Source organism: Ictidomys tridecemlineatus, unplaced genomic scaffold (assembly GCF_052094955.1).
Source record: "Ictidomys tridecemlineatus isolate mIctTri1 unplaced genomic scaffold, mIctTri1.hap1 Scaffold_92, whole genome shotgun sequence".
Classification (NCBI taxonomy): Eukaryota; Metazoa; Chordata; class Mammalia; order Rodentia; family Sciuridae; genus Ictidomys; species Ictidomys tridecemlineatus.
In genome coordinates this window covers 31,962-51,215 of record NW_027526147.1, presented here as the reverse complement: position 1 = coordinate 51,215, position 19,254 = coordinate 31,962, and the positions used below count along the sequence as shown (strand labels likewise).

At 43.5% G+C, this 19,254-nt stretch overlaps 1 non-coding gene and 1 pseudogene across 1 annotated transcript; one reads left to right on the top strand and one right to left on the bottom strand.

The window, feature by feature from the left end:
• Positions 1 to 19,254, bottom strand: part of LOC144374883 (secernin-1-like) — a 53,274-nt pseudogene that overhangs the window by 13,762 nt on the left and 20,258 nt on the right.
• Positions 10,196 to 10,299, top strand: LOC144374890 (small nucleolar RNA U13). The gene has a single exon (XR_013434147.1). It is a non-coding gene; the product is annotated as a small nucleolar RNA U13 (small nucleolar RNA).

Here is a 19,254-nt window from a genome sequence, read left to right as displayed (position 1 = left end):
GATGTAGGCAGTCTTCTAGGGATTTTCATACTGAGGATCAGATGTACCTGACAGATTCAAGGTCCACCTGAAGATTCTGATATAAAAGGTTTGGGTCAAGGCATCTTGGCCCAAAAACTCCCCCCCCCAAGCTATTGTAATAGTGAATGTAGTTATTGTAATAGTGAATGAAGGCATTGAGTGGTCGTCTCTAAGCCACTGATGATGTCACCTGTGGTATACACAGCTGAACATTAAAGGATATGGGGTAACTGTCTGCTTAGTAGGTCAGAGAGAGCCCTCATTAATAATAATTAAGGGCTGGGGATTTAGCTCGGTGGGTACGGTGCTTGCCTCATGCTCAAGGCTCTGGGCTCTATCCCCAGCACCACAAAAAAATTAATAATCATTAATTAATTAGTCATAATAGTTAAGCCTACCACGTACTTACCTGGATCATCTCATGTGATCCTCCTAACAAGCGTGTAAAGGTAGGGGCTGGTATTATTCCCACTACACAGTTATAGGAACGGGAGCTTACAGAAGTGGGATTCCAAATCCTGACCAGTTATTCCAGAGGCTATGTTCTTAGCCACTGTGCAATGCTGTTTTTTGTTAAAGTATTTGGGGAAAAAAGTTCTTCCCTAAAACACAACATCTTAATGAAAGCGGCTTCAATCTGTATTGCCTCTGGATCATATTGTCCAATAATGCATAGGAACTGGTTATTTTGATAAATCTTGGGCACATCTCCCCCTCCGCCAACACACACCCTGTCTTTTGTTCATCTCTGTAACCCTGTATCAAAATAGCACAATGTTTGGCCCATTACACATGCTCAGTAACTATTTGATGAATTTAAAACACAATTCTGCAACCGTAATAACCACCATGTGACTATACCAAGCACTCCACTTAATCAAAGCTCCTGTGCTATGCAGCCCACATTGAAACAGACTGAAAACTGTGACTTAGCTACCCATGGGGAGGACACGGCCAGCATGAACACAATGATGAGCTTCCAAGGCATACACATGCTTTCTCTCTGTGACTGTATCTTGAACAAACCTGGAAGGATCTGGGGTCCCAATGAAGTAGTGAATACATGGCGAGCTTCTGTTCTGAGGCAGGACAGACACTATACTGGCTGTGGTGAGGAAAGATTCAGAGTCTATGCAGACTCCTCTTGCTTTGTCCCGTAAGACGTCAATCATTGTCTGTACAGTGATGCTTTCTGAAAGAGAGATGGATAGCGGAGAGATGTAACTGTGGCACGTTGTTAACCAAAACCCATTCACTCCTTTATTTTTTACATTAATAAGCCCATGAAATTATACCTGGGATCATAACCCTCAGTGACAGAATACATGTCCCAGCTTTCTTTGTGACTAAGTCTGGCCATGTGGTCAATTCTGACCAATGGGAGATCAGTAAAATGGTGTGTGCAACTTTCTGGTCACATCCACTTCCTTGCCTTTCATTTTTCTCCCTTCCTGTTTGCTGGGAGATGCCAACCATCAGACCAAAAATGGAGGTCCATCCCTAGACAATCCATATACATCTGGACTATCTCATGGGAAAGGAAGAGCTTCTGTGCTCTTCAAGCCATATTAATTTGGAGTCTCTCTGTTACAGCACTTAGCTATACCTCAACTAGTACAATACTCAATATATATCCATTAGGAAGTGTATGCAGTCTGTAAACAGATCCCCAAGCTAGGGCTGTTTGGGATCATTACTAAATTTGGAGAATGATCTCCCTACAGTCAGAAATATACACACTGAGAGGCATTTATAATATTTGGAGGCTATAAGATTATTGTCTCTGAATTCAGATGAATGAATAAACAAATCCTTGAGCCAGATGAGGTGGCACATGCCAATAATCCCAGCAGCTCAGGAGGCTGAGACAGGAGGATCATGTGTTCAAAGCCAGACATAGCTACTTAGCAAGGCCCTAAGCAACTTAGCAAGACCCTGTCTCTACATAAAATAGAAGAATGGTGCTGGGGATGTGGCTTAGTGGTTAAGCACCCCTGGGTTCTATCCCCGGTACAAAACCAAAAAAATATTTGTATGGGATCCCACATCTATAGGCTCCTCTCTGGTTGTAATTCATTAAAAGGCTATTTCAGTCTGTGTTCACAAAGACAGAATCAAAACATCACATAGGGAGAGAATTTGCTAGCACAATGCATATCCTCTTTATAAATCTCTATAACAAGTCACAACTAAAACTATTTAAAATGTCTTTGATTTTTTTTAACTATCCAGTGTTCAAACTTTCTTACTTTCTCAAAAATTAGGTATTGATTTGGAGTTTTTCATTTGTTTGTTGTGGGGGATTGCAGGGCTGGAGATGGAACCTGGGGGCCCTGAAAAAGGAATGCTCAGCATGGGCACTACCGCTATACTACATCTCCAGTCTTGGTATAGGATTTAAATCAGAATCCAACAGATGGGCAATATCTCTTGAATATTTTAATCTCTGCCTCTTGATTTGTCTTCTTGCACCTTATTTGTCATAGAAATCAGGTCATTCTTCCTGTAGAGTTTCACACAAGCTGGACTTGCACGTGGCATCCCCCTGGTGGAACTGAAGATGTTCCTCTCTCCTGTGCATTTCCTATAACCTATAGGTTTCCTATAACCAGAAGTTTCATCAGATTTAAGGATACTGTTATGCTACGAACTACTGAACAACTTTCATCAAGCTAGTTTTGATTTCATTAAACATCTTTAGAAGTTCTTTTTCAAATTCTCATTTTAAAATGAATACTTTCTTACCTTCCTATCTAGAATATATGACTTAAGTTTCACAGCAAAAACCCTAAAGTATTCTTCTAGATGAGATAAAAAGAAACTTTTTTCTTAAAGGATCAGGTAGAGATTATTTTAGGCCTATGGACCATATGGTCTCATTTTAACTTCCCTGTTGCAATGGCTCAAATTCACCAGTGCAGCATGAAGGCAGACATAAACAACACATAAATACCAGGTGAGTGCTACAGCTTGGATTCTGAACATCCTGAAAGGCCCTTGTGTTGACAGCTTGGTTTCCCCCCTGCAGTGCTACTGGGAGGTGGTGGACCTTTAGGAGGTGGGGCTTAGTAGAAGGAAGTTAGATCCTTGAGGGCGTGCCCTTGAAGAGGATATTGAGACCTTGGCCCCTCCCTGTCACCCTTCCCAAAAAAGCATTTCCTAGCTGCCATAAGGTGAGCTATGTCTTTGCCATGTGCTCTCCTGTTGATGTGCTACCATATCACATGCCCAAAAGCAATGAAGCCAACCGACCATGGACTGAAACCTCTGAAACTGGAAGCCAAAATATATCTTTCCTCCTAATAAGTTGTTTATCTCAGGTATTTTGTCACAGTGACAAATAGATAACCAACAGAGTGTGTCTGTTTCAATTAAATTTTATTTATAAAACGGGCAGCTGCTACAGGATGTAATTTGCTGACTCCAGTTCTAATGGATCAAAAGTTTAATTTATACCATGCTTATAATTCCAGCAGCTCAGGAGGCTGAGGCAAGAGGATTATGAGTTCAAAGCCAACCTCAGCAAAAAAGTGAGGCATTAGGGCTGGGGTTGTGGCTCAGCAGTAGAGCACTTGCCTACCATGTGCAAGGCCCTGGGTTCAATTGTCAGCACCACATAAAAATAAATAAATAAAGATATTGTGTCCAACTTACAACTAAAAAAATAAATATTAAAAAAAAGAAGCCAGGTGTTAAGCAACTCAGATCCTGTCTCTAAATAAAATACAAAATAGGGCTGGGGATGTGGCTCAGTGATTGAATGCCCCTGAGTTCAAAAAAAGTTCGACTTACAAAATACATATACAACTAGCGAAGATAAAATGTGACCAGTGTGGGTGTTTTGGAAAAGTTCCCTCTCTGGCACAAAACATGGTAAACAATCTAATCAACACACTTACCTAAATATGGATTCTGATTAAGTCAGTAACTGGGTGGCAGAGAGGATTGATGAAGAGAATTCAAGACACTTCTACTAACAAAGTTTCATGGAACAAAGGACTGTGCAAGCATCACAAGAGAATCTTAAGACGAATGAAAGATAACACCCCCGCCCTCAAGGCCCAGCAGACAAGTGGAAAAGAGGAAACTATAAGGAGAAAATAAGCCAAATATGTAACTGAGCTATAAGGAGTATACTTATTTGCAATAAGTATCACAAAGGACTCATGATAACATCAATGTTCAAAGAAAAAATAACATCAGTAAAAACAAGGGACCTCCATGGGTAAGAAAATACTGTGTAAAAATAAGTACAAGTTGTCTCCTTGCCTGGATACCAGAGAATTTTGCTAAAAGTGAGTCTTTATGTCATAGTCCATTCTCTACCCCTCCTCTTTATCCTTCCAAATCCAGACCAGTGCTCTGCAAAAGCTACAAGCAAAGTGTGAGAAGGAGAATCCTAAAGGACAGCCAAACTCACCTTCTTGCTTTTCTAAGCTGTCTTTGCCTTCAAAGTTGTCTGAGTAGTCATCAGCTGGAGAAAAAATCTGGAAAAAATTGAACTCATCCTCTCCCATCCACCAGCGTTGACTCTGAGCATAAGTCCTGAGTTCAGGGTGCTCCGCGTCCATCTTTGTAGTGAGGGAAAGCTGATTGCAGATGCACTTTACTCCCTCTGCAGAGTACAAAGCACGTACACTTAGGAAAACTTAATCAGAAAATGGAAATTCATGGAAAATCCTTCCTTGGAACACTGACTTTATAGGAAGGAAGGAATTCAAATTTTGAAGCAAGAAACACAATCTTGGTCCCCTTTCTAGTTCCACCAATATTGATTGGCATCATCACATTTTAAATGTGAAATAACTTTATTGCTCTTAAATTCACAATCAAAATGAAATACACAAGGCCCTTCATTCTAAATAACCCCAAGTGTGCATTACCTACAAGAGAAGTGAAACGTCCTTTGAAAGAGGTAGTGCTGACAAGATTTAGAAATTCCTCCACAGAAATGCTCTGTAGCAACCACAGGTCCCTCCTCCCCAGTCTGACTCTTTTTCACCTAGAAGCCCACTTTATACCACCCCGACTCACCCAAATACACACACACACACACACACACACACACACAATCTATAATGCAAATCAGATACTTCTTTGTTCAACATTTTTTCAACATTTAGAAAAACACGTGGCAATGATAATGAATCATTTCAGAACAAGGAATGGCCTGACACAGTGGCACATGCCTTTAATCCCAGCAGCTCAGGAGGCTGAGGCAGGAAGATCTCAGGTTCAAAGCCAGCCTCAGCAATTGAGTGAGACTATAAGCAATCTAGTGAGACACTGTCTCAAAATTTTAAAAAATTTAATAAAGGACTGGGGTCAATCCTGGTACACAAAAAAGTGGGGAGAATGTACTTATAAATATATGTGTGTCTAGATGTATGTGTGAAAAATATATGGAAATATTTTCCTTATAAATATATGTATAGCTAAATGAACTCAGAAAGGAATGCCTTCTGAGTACACTCTCCCTTAATGAATGAGGATTAGGTGAGAATTCCTCTCAGCTGACAGACTTGCTCTGTTTCTTCAATTTCTTTTTTTTTTCAGTTGAATATGGACACAATACTTTTATTTATTTATTTATATGTGGTGCTGAGAATTGAGCCCAGTGCCTCTACATGCTAGGCAAGTGCTCTGCCACTGAGCTATAATTCCAGCCCTGTTTCCTCCATTTCTGTATTTGCAGGCTGAGCTTCAAACACATGGAGAACAACTTGGCCTTTAAGCTTGAGATGGTGTTCAGAGTGCAAATTTCAAGCTATCAGGGCTAGTGCACAAGGCCCATTCACAATTGTTGCTCCCAAGGAACATGCTAAGCTTCCAAATTCTTGAACAATAAAGTGGGAGAAAGCAAGTCAGTCTAAACTATAAGCTGCTATAGAGCCATTACTTCCTAAAACCCAGTCCCTAGAGGCAGGCTCAGTGCTGGGCTAAGTGCACCCAGGATGTTTTGCTTCACTGATTTACACTTCCAAAATAAGCACTCCTGGATGATGGGCACTGGTATTTTTCCATTCATTTTTTTCAGAGCGTACCACAGGAGTCAAATTATAAACTATTTAAAAATTTTTAAAAATTGTTTTAGCCTAAACTGGTGATTTTGATATCATTTACACTAAGTTTTTTTTTTTTTTAAGTTCTCATAAAGAGCTCCATAGATGTTACTTTCCTAGAGGGCTGACTTATGGTCGACATTTGCTTTTAGGAATCATCATTTGGAGTACTGACCTACTAGTATCAATCACACTACTGCTGGGATCACAGGACAAGAAATCGATAAGCCCAAGAAATGATTGTGTGTTTTCTTTTAATTTGAATGTTTAGTGAAAGACAACATTCATTTTGTGAATATGGATTTTTTAAGCTATATTTTGAAGGGGCTCAGCTTTTGAAATGAAGTTATAGATCAAAACGTCTTTGATTCTACTTAAAAGTAATATGATGGCTTTGAAGCATGGCCCACTAGCCTTTTCAATGGAACCATTCAACAGGAAGACTTCAGGGGCTGGGTTGTGGCTCAGCGGTAGAGCGCTCACCTAGCATGTGCAAGGACCTGGGTTTGATCCTCGGCACCACATAAAAATAAATAAAATAAAGGTATTGTGTCTATCCACAACACTTCCTCTTAGGAAAGGAGTTTGAGGGCTGGGGTTGTGGCTCAGTGGTAGACAGTTTGCTTAGTGTGTGTGAGTCACTGGGTTCAATTCCCAACATCACATAAAAAAAAAAACTAAATAAACAAAATAAAGGTATTGTGTCCATCTATAACTAAAAACATTAAAGAAAAAAGCATGAGGTTCCTGCACTGTGGGAGAGATGGAGACCTGATGGGCCACACAGGTTGCCCTTGTCCTATAAATTCTGAAAGAGTTGGGCAAAGTGGGCACAGGCCCTGCTGGTTACATGCTAGGTAGAGAGGGGTAGAGAAATTCCTGTGGTTGTTGAGGGACCCTCTAGCCCATTCAATAGTCTTATGAGAATGTGCCTTCACACATTTTGACCAGGAAACCACTATCCAGATTTCTCTGCCTCCATGGGAAACTAACTGTGTATGGGGTTCAATGTGCCCAACATCCAGAGAAGCCCTGATCACTGGACTTTGTGCACAGGAAACAAGTATGACTTCCAATGACTGAACCAGATCTGCTTCTAACTCAGGTCAGATCTGGCGCCAGTCACCCCTAAGGCAAGTGTGGCAAACAGGTTTCATCTCAACATCATTTCTGATTCATTGGTAAATTAGGTTGAAAAAAATACATAGGTCAACTATAGGCTCAATAAGAAGTATGCAGGAATCTACTGGCCATGTCTTTGTGGATACAGGAGGGAAGAGTGGCAGTGCATTGCTATGCATTTATCATTCTGTCCTAAAGAATGTAAGAATGTCACTGGCCAATCCTTAGAACTCTTGGGAGCCTTTTAACCCATTCTGGGATCCAATCCCATCTAGAATATGAAAGTGCTGAGGTACTGATTCAAGGTCACCACTCCCACCTCTAATGTTTCCTTCCCTGTGCTGTCTTAGGAGCCAGAGGCATAGAGCAGCAATTTTATGAGCACTAATTCCTTCCATGAGGATCACCAAGTTCTATGTCCTTCTAGGAACATTACCTCACAGAGAAATGGCCTGATTGGTCTAGAGTAGCACTGAATAATCCTCACACAGACACAAACTCCTTCTTTTAGAGGACCATTCCAACCACAAACAGCTACAGGGCACGGTAGCTGATTCGAACTCAGGACAGTTTCCCATTGAAGGGATTTCTCAATGACCATCTTGGTCAACAGAGTAACAGTTTGAGTCATGCAGAAGCCTGTAGTCAGAATTGGGTTCTGCCTGGAAAGCAAACAGAAAATAGGAAATGTTAGGAATATGCTTCCCAAGGGCCAGCACCCCTTCACTCTAGATTCAGAAAACCCCAGGTGCATTTCCAGAAACAGATGCCCAGAAGTGAACAGTGTGTTTAGGCATGAAGAGCCAGCACAGACAGAGGCTGCACGATAGCATGATTTCTCTGGATCTGGTGCTGTGGGTCCAGCCAACATCCATCTCAGTCTTTCACATGCTCAAGACCACTCACCTGTGATTTTCTCAGCAGCCCAGTACTTCTCTACGGTCTCAAGCACCCAGGCCTCGTCTCGATCCACAAGCAGATATGCACTTTGGAAGCTATGGCAGGAGTTTTCATCTTCGTAATAATTCCCACCCTGTCCATGTTCTTCCAACAAGGAGACGATGACATCTAAGGCTTTTTTAGCTGTTGTCCCTCTTTCTAAACCAAGCCTGAAGTCAGGAAACAAGAAGTGTTCCTCAGTCATTTCAACCCACATGATTACTGTCATAGCAACCAAAGACCAAGACAAGGCCCAGGCCTGAAGCACTCCAATGCATGTATGATGTTCAATTTGCAGACCAACATGCAAACCAATCAACGATACTTTCAACTCAAAATACCTCTATCACACATTAAATTACAAATGAAAAAATTATCCCCCTTTTGCAGAGACAGAATCAGGAACCAGCAGCTTTTTCCCCTAGAAAGGAAGGTCAGCCCCCTCTTTCTCTGTGCTGACTCCGTCTCCCATGAATCTGTCTGGCTCAGCTCTAGCCCTCAGCAAGCCCTGTGCTTCCTCCTGACTCCTACCTAGACAAAAGGAAATCTCTGCCCAGCCCAGCTTTGCTCGCCATCATTCTACACAGGTGTTTTGGTTATTGCTACATATTGTGTCCCTTCAAACTTCATATGATGAAACCCTATCACCCAATATAATGACACTAGGCAAGGGGGCCTTTGGGAAATGACTAATAATAGAGGAACCTTATGATGGGATTAGTTTTTGTATGAAGGAGGCCTCGAGAGCTGCCTTGCCCCATCTACCATGTGAGGACACAGCAAGAAGGCACCACCTGTGAGTCAGATATGCGTTCACACCAGACACCAAACGTTGGCACCTTGACCTTGGACTTCCCAGCTCCCAAAGTATGAGCAATAAGTTTCTGTTGTTTATCAGCATCCTATTTATAGTTATCTCAGTCTGGATAGTCTAAGACAATTAGTAATAACAATATTTAATTACCAATCATTCTCCTCTGTGTTTATAATTTGCTCAGAGATCTCATTAGAAATGGTTTTCTAGGAGGACATGATCCATTTTTTTTCTACGTATTTCCCTCCTACCTATTAGCCTACAGCAATTGGTGTGGCTTATAGCTTCAGTTATCAAAATAACACACCTTCCTTCTGAAGTGAGACATCCATCCTGGCCCTTCCAATTAATAAACCTTTTAAAGAGAGTACAGATATTGCCCTCTGTGTGACCATAGGCAGTTTACATAATACATTTGAACTTCAGTTTTATGACATCCATGAAATTAGTTCCTCTATCATTGGGTTACAATGGATATGAGTTTCATGAGATAATGAACATGAAAATATATGGCCTGGGGCTGGGGATATGTCTCAGTGGTAGAGCATTTTCCTGGCGTGCATGAGGCCCTGGGGTCCAATCCCCAACACTGCAAAAGGAAAAAAAGAATGGCATAGTGCCTAGGACCAAATAAATGATGAGTAGATTTCAGGGGGCAGAACACTGTGGCAGAGAAATCTGCAATTTAGAAATAAAGAACTAACTTCTCACTCTGGTTTAACTACTCACAAGCAGTATGATCTTAAGTAATGTCTTCTTTTCAAACCTCTATTTTCTTATTGGTAAAGTGAAAACATTTCTACCCCCCTCCTCAGGCTGGTATGAAAGAAGATGGTACATCATACGTATTCAGTTCATTTATTCATCTGATCATTCAAATTGTAAGTCTATTGGCAAAAATTCAAGAGTCTTAGAGCAAAGCTACTGAGATGGTGGTACAAGCCTGTTCTTGGTGAATTTTCAACACAAGAAGCAGTAGCTATTAAAATTCACCCAATTCAGTACTTTCTAAAGGAGCATTCCACTGTGCTGTCATGGAGAAGAAAAGATAATGTAGCCACAAGCTATGGACTTATTCTGTAACAGGCTTATTTTCATAGTCGATTTATTACGCACCGATTCATTTGAAATTTCTCATTCTAAGCTCATTTAAGAAGGCTTGGTTACAAAGCTCTGATCTACAAAGCTGAACCCCAATGCCTTAGGAGAGTGATACAAAATTTTAAAAATAATCCTGATCCTTTTGTGGTTCACAAGCATGGGGATTGGTTTTGCCCACTGTTGTCTGGGAGACACCTCCCTCAAACCTTGTTACCACATTGGCACATTACCCACCTGACATGAAAAGAAAAAAAAGAGCAAGCTTATTGAAAGATAGATGAAATTAAGTAGACTTTTCCTTGGTCGAGGTTGTCTTCTCCAAAAAGGAGCAGCAAGAGTGAGAGCTCATTTTATCTTGAGGATCTGGAGCAAACCAGTGTTCTGTGAGACCTGCATCCAGAACTGCACCTGGAAGGCCTCCTTCCTCCTTCCTAGGGTCCCTGGTGGGCCCTGGTTACAACGCCTCCTATACCCACTCCAGCAGATTCTGCTCCCAGAGCCTTTGCAGGGCCCCAACTGACAGACGCAAATCTATGTAGGGACAGGTGAACACGTAGCCGTGCTCAGTAGCCCCATCTTTGGAGGCTGGGATCTCTCTAATGTTTTCTGGATATTCAGCCTGTTTAACTTCCACTGAAACCCACAATGTGTGCACTTGCCTCCGCCCTGACTTGGATGCCCTACATGCACAGCAGGACCTCAGCACCCTGCTACAGACATAATTGTGGTTTCACTCTTCTCCTCCTCAGACCAGGACCATGGGTAGCACCGTGAACCCACATGACCATCTCCAGCCTGGTCTCCCAACCACAGAATGAAGACAGGACCACCAGCTCCTTAGTTCAAGGCTGCGAAGAACATCAGGGTTCTGTACTCTCCTCTGAGACTGAGAGATGCAGGAGAATCCCATGTCACTGAGTGTGGAGGAAATGCCACCGATACCAGGCCTGTGGTAATCCTGGGACACACCCAGTATCCAGAGGCCTATTTTAATGCTGTTTTCAACTGCCTTGCCTCCTAGATGAAGTAGATTCATGTGGTTCCAAATAAGAACAGCACTTTTCTGGCCCCCGTGCCTCATTTCCCTCCCACCACCACACGTTAACCTGAGTAAGATCAAGATAGGGAAAGGGATAAAATTAAATGAGCTAAAGTTGTAGTCTCATTCTGAGATCTACTTTCAGTGTAACTCAGATCCTTCCAAACTTTATGCTTTGTCTAGGTTGTTCTGGGCCTGAGAGTTAACTGCTCCTAAATGCAATTCCTAGTTTTATGGGAAAATATTTATTTGGTGTTCACAGGCTTGTCGCAGGGATGTCAAGCTAGCCCCACCCAAACCTGAAAGATTTATACATCTCACATGTAGGAAGAGAATCACCTGCACTTTATTTACTTAAAGCCCCTGTAAGAACTCTGCATATCTTTTCAATATCTGTGGCTCTAGAGATAAGTGGGACCTTGTCCCTTTGTATGCCAAATAAGGTAAAACTAAGTTATAACTAGATTTACTGTGGGATATGTAATTGCTGCCCCTGGGAAACAAATGAAAATAGTCAACACCCCTCCCCTTAGCCTTAGAGGACTCTGCCAATTACCTTCCTTCTTCCCATAATCAACAAGTTTGTAAGTCCCCTTGGGGTAACAGCTGTTATGGCTTAGATATGACGTGTGCCCCCAAAAGCTCTTGTGAGACAATGCAAGAAAGTTTAGAGGTGAAATGATTGGGTTACACGAGCCTTCAGTGCATCAATGCTCTGATATGGATTAACTGGGTGGTAACTATAGGCCGAAAGGGTGTGGCTGGAGAAGGTGGGTCACCAGGGGTGTGCCTTTGGAGTTTATATTCTGTCCCTGGAAAATGGAGCTTTTCTCTGCTTCTGGTGCCCAGGTCCTGAGCTGCTTCCCCCATCACACCTTTCTCCATGATGCTCTACTTCACCTGGGCCCAGGGCAATGGAGTTGGCCATTTATGCACTAAGACCTCTGAAACCATGAGCCAAATAAACTTTTATGTCTCTAGTTGTTCTTGTCCGAACTTTTGGTGACAGCAGCTAAAAATCTGACTAAAACAATAGCCTTCTGGACACTAAAAAATTCCCAGCCTTCAACCAGAGGCCTGGATGTAGGAAGGTAAGGCTGTGAACTGATCTTATACGTCACCCCGCCCCCAAAATTTGTATGTTGAAGCCCAACCCCCAATGTGATGGTACTTAGAGGTGCCTTTGGAAGGTGATTAGGTCATGAGGATGGAGCCTTTGTGATGATATTAGGGTCTTTATGAAAGAGACACCAGATCTTGTCCTCTTTCTGCTGTCTGTCATGTAAGGGCACAAAGAACAGGCAGTATCTGCAAACCAGAAAGTGGGTGCTCACCAGACACTGGATCTGCTGGCACCCTGATCTTGAACTTCCCAACCTCCAGAAGAGAAATAAACATGTGTTGTTTAATCTCTCTAGTCTATGACACCTTTATCATAGCAGCCCAAATCAACTAAGAAAGGTCACAAGTGGATGTTAAGTGCCGCATTGGTTTGGGAATTTAAAACTGATAGAAACGCATGGTTTTGGACTGCACTTCTGCACTAGGCTCCAAAGACCAGACCAGACCAAACCAAAGGGAATAGTGCAGGCCAAATGCCCCACAATTAAACTAAAAGCTTTGCTAGGTGCAGTGGCACACGTCTATAATCCCAGCAGTTCCAGAGGCTGAGGCAAGAGATTCACAAATTCAAAGCCAGCCTCGGTAATTTAACTACACTGATTGTTTACTACTGATGCTTTGGCACTTCCATCTGAGTGAGTCAGATTAAAAAGCAGCCTTAATAATCACTAAGTGATACTGGAAAAAAAAATGACTTGCTCCATCATACACTTCACTTCCACAAACCCGCAGCCCCCTCTACCAATCTGGATTTGCACTTGAGTCTGTTCAAGTTCTTCTGTACAGTGAAAGGCCAATTCAAGACCCTCTATGCTCTTGGCCAAATCTTCTGTCTATAAATGCTTAACACCTCATACTGGCTCCAGAAAATTCATTTCCAAAGGAGTAACAAATACTAAATGGCCTATTTAGAAAGTTCCATAAAATCTGAAACAGAAGGGGGAGAGTCCGGACTGACAGATTCAGGGTTGCAGGCCATCAGGTAGGAAAATGCCGTTTCCGCCAAGGCCCCCCTCTACCTACCTGAGACAGGCGGGCCGCCACTCACCTGCTGTTTCCCCTGATTGGAAATGATGGCGACCTTGGTGACGACCACCCAACCTAACTTGTGGATGCTGCCTTTGCAGCCGCTCCTCACATGCAGCTTAGGGACCGTGGAGGTGCCCGGGGCACACAATGGCAGAGGTCACCCTGGTGTTTCCCTCGAGAAAGTGCCTTCCATGTCAGCCATCTCTCCTGGAACTCAACCCCCTCTGAAGAACGGAATGACTTCTTAGCTATGTAGGGGGCCTGGTTTTAAAAGAAATTGCCGAGTGTGCTCTTGTCCCCTGCCGGACATTGGCACTCTGCATGTTTAAATATTTGCTTGGATGCATTTCTCCTGGAGCCCTTGTTCTTAGCACAACTAAGAGGTGCTCAGAACATGCTCAGGGCCTCACTTTCCTGGAGGATGGTCCAGACTCTGGAGCCAGACCGGTTATAAATTGTGTGATGTTGGGAAAGACACTCCATACCATCCATGTTCCTCATTTCCTCATCTGTAAAATGGGATAATACAGGGGCCTCACAGAATATTTATAGGTATCAAATGGTTTTATACATGTGAACTATTTAGAAAAATGTCTGTCAAATACACATCCCTAGTTCTAAGTTGTTTCATTTTCATTTGAAAGAATTATTATGGCCAGCTGAAGGTATGGAGAGCAGAGTGGTAGAATAAAATGTCATTTGGTGCATAATAGCAGCTAAGATGAAAAGGAAAAAATCCTGGTCTGCCTGTATGCAAGGGCAATCCTGATGTCTGCCTGACCAGTTTAATCAAATATGATTTTTCACCTCCCTGTTCTGTATCCTAAATCCCAGGGGTTCCTTCCTTCTTTCCCCACGGCCAACACTCTCAGACAAATGACAGTGCTAACGGGCATAGCCTTCCTGGCTCCCTCCACTAGTTGATGAATCTTCTGGAAACCAGTCCCACCACCCTCGAGTATGCAATAGTTCTGGTGAAAAGTAACAAGAACCCAGTAAAACTACTGGAACCAGGAACGGTGACGTGAATAAGAAAGAACACAGATCCAGGAGCAATGGCACATGCCTATGATCCTAATCCTAGCAACTTGGGAGGCTGAGACTGGAGGATGATGAGTTCAAAGCCAGTCTCAGCAATGGCAAGGCACTAAGGAACTCAGTGAGACCCTGTCTCTAAATAAAATACGAAATAGTTCAGGGTGTGGCTCAGTGGTGGAGGGCCTCTGAGTTCAACCCCAGTACCCCCAAAAACTAAATAAAAGAAAGAAAAAAACACTGAGAGAAAACTGACAAGACTAGACAATTGACATGTAAACAGTAAGAAAGAGAAAGGGGTCCAAAGAGAGAATCAGGTTCTGAGCTTGCGGTGACCATGTTTAATCTGTGGATGACATGTCTACACTCAAGGCTACTTGATGAATACTAAACTCAGAGCCACAAAGCAAGACTGCTCTCTTGGCTCCAGAGCCCGTAACCATCTGCCTGCTGGGCGTTTCCACTGAGAGTCTCACAGCAATATGCACTCAACAGACCCAAGCCACCCTTGTCTCCTGGCATGGCCACTCTTCTAATGCCCTGACTGGCCACTCACTTGGCTGCTTAAGGCACAAACCTGGACACCATCTTTGTCCCCTCCATCCTCCTCCCCACCTCTGTCCAACTGAGAATCACCACTGCTACCAGCCCAAGGCCACGTATGCACCTCCAACCTTGCTGCCAACCATCTGCCCAGAGCCATAGCTCAGTGCTGAACTGCCAAGGCCAAGATGCTCCGGCCTCTACCTGGCCTTGGCTCTGTTTAGGTAGAAGGCTGCTGAGGACAAAGATGCGGTAAAGTGAACAGCTTGCTGAAAATGGCTTCTCAGCATAAGAAGCAACACTTGTGACCGACTTCAGAAGCTCCCTTCTCACACCCAGGTGAATTCTCCAGAGTCTTGTCTCACTTCTCTCCTCCCAGAGCCCACACACTGCTCTTTCTTCCATGCCTCAGAATGCACATTCCCTACCCCATGGCATTTGCACATACTTCTTGGAACATGGCCTTCAGACAACTGAACTCTGTCTAACTAATGTTAAATGAACCTTCAGGTCACAACTTCACATCACTTCCATAGTGATTCCTTTACACAGTCCAGTTTAGGTTCCAGCCCAGTGTTTTCTTAAAGTATTCTGTTTCTTTTTCTTATCATAGTTCATCATAATTTATTGAAATGCCTTTTACTCATTGGATATCTCAGTAGACGAGTGTGTTTGTTTTGAGAGCTAAATTTCCAAGTTGAATTTCCAGTGCATGGCCAGACCACAAGGCCTAGGAGAGGAGAGGATTGAAGAGGGACTGATGTAAATGTGCAATGTTGCAGGGCCATGAGGTGGTGGAGGGGAGAGGGTGAGGCAGAGGGAGTCCAGGGAGAGGGCTTTGAGAAATCCTGCATCTTATCTAGCCCAGGAGGGAAGACAGGGAAGGTGGGGGGTGGGGGAAAAATAAACAAGAAGATTCAGAAAAGTAACCAAAGAAGAAGCAAGTTTTAAGAGAGGCTGGAAATAACAATGGTTTGTGCTCACTATTATATCCCCGATCTCCAGAAAGAAGCCTAACACAGAGCAGATCCTAAATGAATATTCATCAAATTAATAGCAAGGGTTAAAGTCTTCTGGAAACTACCAACAGAAAATGCATAAATTCAATATGACACATTCCTGCTAACTAAACAGTCATGATGAAATAGCTAGTGAATATAAGTGAATATAGCCCAGCTTTCCACATTGTAAAAACAAACAGTGTTTTTTCTTTCTTTTTTTTCTCCCATTCGTCCTAGGAATTGAACTGGGGGGCAGAGGGTTGGGGAGTGGCAAGAGGGCTCCACCCCTGAGCAACATCTCTCTGACATACATTTATTTATTTATTTATTTACTTGCTTTTTTGTTTATATTTTTTAAGAGAGAGTGAGAGAGGAGAGAGAGAGAGAATGTTTAATATTTATTTTTTTTAGTTCTCGGCGGACACAACATCTTTGTTTGTATGTGGTGCTGAGGATCGAACCCGGGCCACACGCATACCAGGCGAGCCCGCTACCACTTGAGCCACATCCCCAGCCCTTGTTTATTTTTGTTTTGAGACAGAATATTACTAAATGCTGAGGCTGGCTTTGAACTTGTGATCCTCCTGCCTTAGCCTCCTGACCCACTGGGATCATAGGCATGTCAGGTAAACATTTTGCTTTTTAATAAGCTATGTTGCTATAGAGGTGGAAAAATGAAAAGGAAAACAATTGAACTAGGTAAAGTGATGTGTTTATTCTACAACTGAAGTTTTTTGTATCCCACTCCTAGTGTTTCACTGCAAAACAAGATTTACAGCTGAATATGAATACACTTCTACTTTCTCTCAAATTAAGAAATAACATAAATATACAGAAGGACTCAATTTTGTTAATGTATTGCTCCATTGCAACTGAGAATATGGCTGAAAAAACATGTCACTGATACCTCTGAAGTCACTTGTTCCTGTGTATCCAAGGGCACACATAGATAAGTTAATTGTCTTTTCTTTGCATAACAAATGGCTATTTTCCTTTTCACCTGATCCCAACAGCTGGATCCTCCCCTGGAGCCTAGAGCTCTGCCAATGGTAGTTCCTTCACTTGTCAAACTCTTCATTCAAAGAAGAATTGATGCAGGTCAATCGATTCTCGGCAAGTCATATTCCATCAGGCAATAAAGGTCGGACAGTAAGCTTGTGTGTCTCCAGCATAGCTCCTGAGCCGAAGGCTTCTCCACTTGCACATTTTGGAAAACTTGACCTTTTTTATCCCTCTTAGTGAAAAAGGGTTCTTTTCTCCTCTCAAAATCAAACCACCCAAATCCCCCAAACTCTTGGCACAATAATGTGCCCATTTATTCTTTCATCAAATTTATTTCTCTTTTTTAAGTTTCACTTTGAGACAGGGTCTCACTGAGTTGCCCAGGCTGGACTCCAGCTTCAATCCTCATGCCTCAGGCTCCCAAGAACCGGGGATGACAGGTGTGTGTGTGTGCCCATGTGCCTGTGAATGCTGATAAGTGAACACGGTGACAGCTGATAGATGTGATGGAAAACCAGTGAGAAGAAACTTCTGCGGTCCTGCCAGGGTCGTGAATCTAGAGAGCAGTACAGTGTCCAGAAGGGGCCTGTGAGAGAGGACAGCCCAGTACTGCGGGGTGAATGGAAAGCTGCAGAGGTTCCTCAGTGAGAAGACTTGATCCAGATCTGCCTGTGGTCAGTCAGGGCAGAGACAGAAAGTCCCACTCAGGATGCACAGGGCGACAGTCTACCTCCACAGTGGAGTCCTGACCTGAGCCCAAGTCCTGCCCCAGACCCTGCTGTCCATGGGGTCTCTGCACCATATCCCCATGGGCCTGGGATTGCACGTCAGTGAACAGAACCCCAGAGGAACAGAGGATCAGAACATCAATGGCAGGTGAGGAAATGGGCACTTTCCCCGTGGCCCATCTTCCTCCCCAGAGCAGTCCTGACTCTCCTGCTGAAGCCAACTCATGCCTAGGTGTCTCGCAAGGGCACCAGACAGGGCCATGCGAGTCAGAATCCCTGCCACCAACACAGGGGAGGACATTTTCTCTTGTGGCTTTGAGGCTTTTAATAACCCATGGTTTGTAAATATCATGATTTTAAGATTCCCTGTGTCCTCGCCAGTCCTGTTGGCCAAGATAGTGTTCCTATCACTGTGCGGTATTGGTCACTGTCCCCCGTGAGCCTGCAGGTTTTGAGTATTTCTCCAGTGACTCCTCAGCATTACTGCCTGCTCTCCATCCCTGAAAACAAGACCCACGTTCCAGAGCCTCTCGAGGGCATGCAGGCCTGCGATTGACCACCTTGTTGACTGACCAGGCTCTTTCTCTGATGACCCTGCCCAGATTGACATGTTTTGATGGCTCTCCTCCCTTTCCTTGCCCTGTCCTGTGTTTTATTGCTTTCACTGCTTCATGCATGTGACCACTCCGTGTGCTCAAATCCCAAAGAACAGAGACACCTTTGGACTCCCTACAGCGCCTGTCACAGCACTGAGAGTGGAGATCTGAGCCATATTCATTGTGGCTGATTGACTTGAACTTCACCCCAGGTGGGGAAAAGGAGCATGCAGCCAGTTACCAGCTGGATGCTGAATTTAGTGAAAAAGTCTTGAAACAATACACAGAAGTGAACTCACATCCCTAAATATTTGTCCCAGGATTTGCAAAATTATTTGTTTACAGTCTCGGCTGTAGTAAATTAAAATCCGTATGCAGTGAATACGGGTATATTTACCCATTAAACTGCAGCCCACACCTCACCCTGCAAGGCACTTTGAGCTTTGTGACTTCAGTGGGAGGAACTAGAGTTAAATGTGACTGGACTCTCCCTTGGCAGACTGACTTGTCCTCCCAGGCTGTGGGCTCCATGAGGACAGTACCTGTTCACTGGGGTCCTTGGATGCAATTGGTTGATGAAGCAGTTCATGAATCTTCTATATATGTGAGAAACAATGACTTCACCATGGGGTCACACTGAGGAGGTCATAATAAAGAATAGCTAACATGCAGCCTAGGTGCCAAGTTCCCTGCTCAGAATTTTATAGTCACCACATAATTCTGTCCCCCTTAGGAGCCTGTGAGGGGGACGCCATCATCCTTATTTGGGAGATGAAGTGAACTGGCCAGCTGAGGACACAGAGTCAGTAACTGTGAACATGCCACGTGAACCCGGCTGGAGCTGAGGCTACAAAGGGAGGACCAGGGAGGAGCTAGAGGTTTCAGAAGGTCAGACATGATTAACAGAACAGGTTAACAAAGAGGAACCAAAGAAAAGGTCTGGCAGGAGGGAGAGAGAGGTGAAATTAGGAATTTGGGGTTCTATGTTCCAAGGGAAAATCCATCTAGGGAATTTGAGTGTGTGGAACCCAGTGTGAGAGGCAGAAGGAGAGTCTGCAGAGGAAGACTTTAGGAGTGTGAACTCTGGAACTACTTCTCAG